General features: G+C 43.4%; 1 non-coding gene across 1 annotated transcript; it reads right to left on the bottom strand.

Annotated features, from left to right (window-relative positions):
* Positions 1 to 3,205: 3,205 nt before the first annotated feature.
* Positions 3,206 to 3,279, bottom strand: Trnat-cgu. The gene has a single exon. It is a non-coding gene; the product is annotated as a tRNA-Thr (tRNA).
* Between the last annotated feature and the right edge of the window lie 3,831 nt (positions 3,280 to 7,110).

Here is a 7,110-nt window from a genome sequence, read left to right as displayed (position 1 = left end):
GGGGGGGAGCGGGGAGTTCCAGGTGCCTTTATAAGCTCTGTAACACCTGCAATAAATGAGTCCCTGCTTGACTAGACTCCCCGTTGTGTCTGAGTATCCCTGGTACTGGGGGCGGCATGGGCTGGCGAACAGCATGCTTACTCATCCCCAATCATCACTGCCCAGGGGTCGCTGGTTCAAGCCCCTGGCACAGCTCAAAAACATCTCTCAAAAATTTAAAGGCCATTTTCAGGCATATAACCACAAAAAGCATAAGAATTCAGTCCAGGACTCCATGAGAGGACAGAATTCTAATTGATGATCACCAGTCAATAAACACAGCATGCCTAGCTAATCTCATTTACACTAACCAAGCCTTTGGACTCTGGCTGGCTCCCATCCTGCCCACCAAAGGACTCATCCTTAGAAGTAATAGCAGGAGTCACTTTTTTTTTTTTTTTTTTTTTGGTCTTTTTGAGACAGGGTCTCCCTGTAGCCCCAGCTGTCCTGGAACTCACTATGTAGACCAGGCTGGCCTTGAACTCACAGAGATCTGCCTGCCTCTGCCTCCCCAGTGCTGGGATTAAAGGCGTGAGCTACCATGCCCAGCAGGAGTCACATTTTTTGCGATGGTATTTCTACCATTTAAGTCTTAACTTTTCTTGGTTAATTCCTGTAACTTTTTCACTATGTGGGTCTTGTACATTTTAAAAAAAACTTATCATAAAGCATTTCATAGTTTTGAAGATCTTATAAATGGAAACTTATAAATGTTCTTTAAAATTCCAATTTTTCTTTGCTTTGAATGTTTAGACTCCTAGCGTTGACCCCAAGAACATCCTGCTCAGTCAAGATGAATTATTATCATGTTATAAACTGTCCAAACTGATTTGCTAATAATTTAAAGGACATTCTGAAGAACACTGGCTTTCAATTTCTGTCTTAAATGCCTTTGCCTGGTTTGGGTATAGAGTGATGCTGGCTTTCTAAGAAAGTGCATATATGAGTCCTCTTCTTCCATTTGCTGAAGTCACCCTCATACCCACTGCATTGGCCTCTTTTGAGAATTTGGCTGTTATCTCTCCAACCCTGATTTCTCCAAAGGTCAAATAACCACTTTGATTTTATTTTGGCCTCATAAAACTTGAGCGGGGGAGTGGGGTATCTCCAGTTTTGATTTTTGTCTGCTCTATCGGGACCCCATGGAGCAACAAAGTCCAAAACAATGGCTTCCTATCACGCTTATTTGGCTCTAACAATACTTGGTGTACCTTGGCTGTGACAAGTCACCTCAGTCTGTGTCTCTATTTCACATGGTCTTTCTCTTGCATGCCTGTCCATATCCAAATCTCCCTCTTTACATTTATGTGGCTCCAGTCACTGGGTTGTGTGCCACCTTAATTCAGTACTATCATCATCAAAACTCAATTCCTTCAACTAGGTGCAGTGTTACACACTTGGGAGGCAGAGACAGGAAGATCAACAGTTCAAGGTCATGCTGGGCTATATACAAAGTTAGAGACCAGTTTGGGCTCCCTGTCTCATAAGCAAACAAAACAACAACTAAAGTCGATTACTTCTGCAAAGAGCTTATTTCCAATAAAAAGCTGCATTCATAGCAGGTGCAGGGGGATTAGGACTTTAATGCATCTTCCTGAGGGACACTATTCACAAAACAAACTTAGAAATTTTATCCATACATTTAAAATATTAAAAGGATTGAGCATTTGCCTCCAAATCAGAACACTTCATTAATTACTTACTTATGAGTCAGATATCCTTTTTTTTTTTTTTCTTGGTCTTTCAGAGACCACAGATAACCTGGAACTCACTCACCACGTAAGCCAGATTGGCCTCAATTCGCTTGCCTCCCAAATGCTGGGATTAAAGGCATACACCACCATGCCTGGCTCAGATATCCTTTTCAAACATTTCATATGTATTTATTCATCAACTCAAGTCAACTCTATTAGGTGAGCTTAAATGCTGCCCACTAAGCAATTTGTCAGAGGTGCCTCAACTGTCACATACAGCAGCTGGAGCTTGAAAATGGAGCCTGGGACCCAACTCAACAGGGTCCTAGTCACAAAGAACAGAGGTGAGATCTAGGTGCAGTTGGAGTAATTTTCTAATTATCTTGCTTTCCTACTTATAGTACTTAGAGTAATGTTGTGGTTATGTTGTGCTAGCTTTCATTGAGTCAAACAAACAAACAAACAAAAAACAACAGGGCCAGTGAGATGGCTCAGTGGGTAAGGGCATTTGCTGTTAAGCCATGCCTTGTTTGATGTTTGATGATCTAGTTTGATCCCCAGAATCCATATGGTGGAAGGAGAGACCTGATTCCCACAAGTTGTCCTCTGACCTCCACACGTGCACCTCGGCATACACACCCACCCACCACACACACACACACACACACACAAATGAATGAATGTATAAAAATTTTAAGAACATTTGCCAGTGATTTAATATGGCAGAGGGGATGCTCTCTAGTTACCTGTCCCACTGTGTACACTCCCCATATGCTTTGTTTGGTTTTCTCCATAGGCGTCATCCATATCTGACATGTTTACTTACTGTTTGCATTCGTTTATTTTCGTGTCACTCCCATGCTGAAATGTAAGATTCCCTCAGAGCACTGGTTTTCTGTTAGCTTTGTTCAGTGCTGTCTTCCTTGCCTTTGAGAATGGACCTGCCACATAAAAAGACAAGCAGTTAAAGTTTGTTGTTAGTGAGTGAGACGAGTGGATGAGGAGGGTGTTCTTCCTAGTGTCTCTTCAAAATGCCAGACCTGGCAATGGAAATCAGTGGAAGGGCACTTATTTGCCTAATATGAGGAAAGCCCTGGGGTTCTGACCTGGATATCCAACAAAAAAAGGGGAGGAGAGGGGCCAGGGGAGTCAAGCCTACCTCTACAGAACTTTTAGATTTCTTTGATAATAATGGGTTATTATTCATTAATTTATACTATAGAATCAACGATGGGGCAGAGCTCTAGATCTAGAGATGCCATAAGTATCTATGTATCTGATGGTGGTGGCCCCCAAAACATTTACTACAGTTAGTGTAAAACTTCAGAAGAGAGTGATTAAAGTTCTGTCCCTGCACTATATTCAGTTTTGAATTTGAGGTATCGCCTTAAAAACTGTCTCATTTTCAAAACTAGGGAATCTATGCCAGGCTACTTACATCCCATAACTCATAAGCAAGAGGTGAAAAGAGAAGGCCCCACTGGGAATCGAACCCAGGATCTCCTGTTTACGAGACAGGCGCTTTAACCAACTAAGCCATGGAGCCACGTGGTAACAAGAGAAAACACAGGTAAATCTATCCTGTTTTACCACTGCTATGTGAAAAAAATGGAGTTACATCTAATATTACTTTCAGAAAATACATCAACTCCAAAAAGATAACACCTTGTCTCTGGACAGGCTGGAGGCGTCACACACTAAGGAGAATCATTAGGCCTTCCCAGCGTCAGACCAAGAATTTTTCTCTGTTAACAAGGAAAGGCATTTCAGAAAATCCAGGTTATGCAATAAGTGATAAAGACCATCCACAACAAGGAAGACATATATGATAAATTCTGCGTGTGCGCTTGCTTGCGTGCTTTCTTGCTTTTGGGCACCTCGAAGAGTTGCATAAAATAGCGGGCGAACGTAGCATAGTGACTGACTTGTGGTGCGCGAAGCTGTCAGATATGCTGGGGACTGGGCATCGAGGCAATTCAACAACAAGTGTCAGCCAGTTTATGCCCTCTTTGAACCTCATAAGGTTGTTTTCAAGGGCCATAAAGATGTGCTCACGCGGAGCCTCTTGAGAGGAGCGCAGGCGGATGGGGGGCGGCGGGGGGGGAGGGTGAGCGGGGAACTTGCATCCTGCAGCCCTGGACACTGGGTATAAAAAACGTGCGACCGAAACCACCCCGGTGCTCGACTCTGTATCCTTGGGGTGGGGGATGAGGCTGAGGAGCTACACGCCAGGGACCAGTCAGCTTGCAAGGCAGAGGCAGGGAGGCTGACCCTTCTGATGCAAGGATGCTGGGATAGTGGAGAAGGAGGGAGGGAGGCTGGGGTGGAGGAACTGACCCAGGGACCCGCCAGGTCACTGGACAGAAGAGGCAAGGCTCATAGTCTCAGGACAGAGGCGCACCCTAAGAACTTTAATATAAAGGGGGCGCCGAAATCCGTGTGGGTAGAACTGCGAGGCTGGGAGTGGAGAGACCTGCTCACATTAAAAATGGCATGCTCAGGCGCGGCGGTGTTCACCTGTAATCCCAGCCCTGGAGAGGCTAAGGCAAGAGGATTGCCTTAAGCTAAAGGCCATAGCAAGGCCCTGTTTCAAAACACACACACACAAAACACAAATTGCCACAGATCCCCTAAGCGCAGCTGGGAAACTTGAGACTTCTCCCTACAGAGGTCACTGTCCCAGATCTGGCTGTCAGTGTCTTGGAACTTTCTGTAAGGACACTGGCCACAGTGTCCTACTGACTACTGATACACAGACTCAGTGATTCTAGTTACACAGTACGTTGTTTGTGGGGTAATTACAGTTTATCTGATTTACAGTGATACATTGTGGGGATTTTCAGGTTGAAGAAAAATTCTCCAGCAATAATATACCTGTGGTGGTAATGGCAATACTTAGGAGAGTAATCCTAATATTCTGGGTACTATAGCATGCTGGAGCGCCTGACCTGTTTGCCCCTTTCCAGAAGGTTCTATGTGTAGCTTTCTTTGAAGGCTAAGGACTGTCAGAGGAATTGTTTGAGGAGAGAAATGGGATTTTTTTCCTCTTGTTCTTTTCTTTATAAAGACTTTTAAGTTACTAGGATTATTATTATTGTCATCATCTCTGGACATACCCCACACCCACGCTCCCCTACACGTACATGTCATACACAAAGAAATCACTATTTCTGGTTTCCTTGGTTTTTGCTGTGCTTTACTTTGAATGTGAAATACCTTCACAGGCTCCTGTGCTTGAAAACTTGATCCCCAGGTGGCAGGGATTGTTTTAGAAGGTTAGGTCATATTGATGAGAAAAGTAACTAACGTGAGTTCCTCAGAATACCATTCGTTTTCTCTTTTGTGACAGCCAGGGGAGGGATCAGAGGCTAGCAACCCCAATGTTTCAGAGCAGCAGCAGGATTTTTTGGAGCAGATGCAGGCACAGTGTTCCCAGGCTGCTTTCTTCCTTACCTGTCACCTCTCTGGAGCATTTGCTAAAGTACAGCAAGCAGAGGCACCTGGCACTACAGAAAACACTGTCTGGAGAGAATCGTTTGCCATCCACTCTCCTCCATCCACATTCTGGACCTTGCTGATTTCCGTCTGAAGACAGTGGTGGATTTGGACACGTCGTGAGGTTGTGAAAGTCCTGGGATATTCTTAAGAACTTCAGAGATTGAGAAGAAACACAGAATAATGGAAGCACACATTCCTAGACACCACTTGGTTCTGTGATCTCCTTACTGCCATACTGCTAGGGCATCAACTGAAAGATTAAGGAAATCTCAAGTCCCGTGATTCATGGTCTAGGATGGCCAAATATTTTTTAAAATCTATTTTCCCTATTAAAGTTTGAGTTCAAGAAGACAAAGCATCCAAATATGTTCTATTTCTCATGTTTCTCTACCACCTACAAATATTAGGATTTTTAAAATTTAAGTTTATTTTTATTTTATATTTTGCCTGCATATACGTAGTTGCATCACCTGTTAGCAATGCTTGTGGAGGCCAGAAGTGGGCATCAGAGCCCCTGGAATTGGAGTTAGAGGTGATTGTTAGCAGCCATATGGGTGCTGAGAACTCAACCTGAGTCCTCTGCAAGAGCAACCAGTGCTCTTAATCACTGAGCCATCTCTCCAGTCCCTCAAATTTAGGATCTTAATATTTTTACTGATCAGTTCTGGTTCAATTTTTGTATTTATATATAAAGATTAAGTCAGGGAGCTGGAGTGAGGCTCGGCAGTTAAGAGCACTTGCTGCTCTTCTAGAGGATTTGAGTTTAGTTCCTGACACCCACATTCAAGGGATCTGACTCCCTCTTTTGGCCTTGATGGTAAATGTATTCATGCCTGTGCACACACATACACATACACACACCAAAAAAATAAATAAACAAAAATTTAAAGACTATTAAGCCAGGGTCACTTTTATAGTTATATGCAGGATATGTAACTATAAATGTTTGAAATTATTCACTGATGTTTACATTTCCTGAGCTTAAAAATATTTTATTTATTTTTATTTTATGTATATGAGTGTATTGTCTGTAGATATGTAAGTGTATCCGTGTTGTGCAATGCCCGTGGAGGTCCGAAGACGGTGTCGGATCCTCTGGAACTGGAGTTACAGTTGTTAGCTGCCGTGTGGGTGCTGGGAACTGAACCTGTGTTCTCTACAAGAGCAGCCAATGCTCTTAACCACTGAGACATCTCTCCAGCCCCGTTTCCTGAACTTTTTAACTGTAAAAAATTATTTTAAAGGTGTTTGACTATGTAAAAATAGCCCTGGTCACTATTTCCAGGGAGCCTCCAAGCCCTTTAAGTCAAGTGTCCCAAGTTCCTGGGCCCAAGAAAATTAACTGCTGTAAGGACCAAGGGATCTTATCATCTATAACTCAAAAGCTGTAACACTAGCTGCAGGTCCCAACAGATAAGCTTGGGAGTCACACTAGTTTGCACTGATTCCTGCTGCTGCTGCTGCTGCTGCCTCCAGCTAAGAGCCAAGATTACACTTGCTCCTGAGTACTGGACTACTGGCAATCAAACCCCAGAGTAATAAGCTTCCACTTTGCATACCCAGAGCAATAGATCTCTGGACGATAGCGCCCCAAAAGCTGTAAGCCTGTAGTTTCCTGAACTTGTAGCCATAAACTGTAGAGTCTGTCAGTCCAGACCATAAGACTTTGACACTCAAGGACCCAGAACATCTGAAGAGCTCCTTTCTCACTCAAGTTTTCCATCTGAGTAGAGCAAAAGTACCTAAGCCAGTTCTGGTAACAGCAGGGCTTTTCTACCTCTGATCAAGAGCAGTTTGTTATGTTTTTTGTCACCATGTTCTACTTTTATGTGCTTTCAGATTTTAGTAGTGAGCATTAATTTTATAAACAGAAGTGAGA

Source organism: Nannospalax galili, unplaced genomic scaffold, assembly GCF_000622305.1.
Source record: "Nannospalax galili isolate Female #2095 unplaced genomic scaffold, S.galili_v1.0 scaffold2324, whole genome shotgun sequence".
Taxonomy (NCBI): Eukaryota; Metazoa; Chordata; class Mammalia; order Rodentia; family Spalacidae; genus Nannospalax; species Nannospalax galili.
Note: the sequence above shows the minus strand (reverse complement) of the source record. Positions and strands in the feature narration are given on the sequence as shown.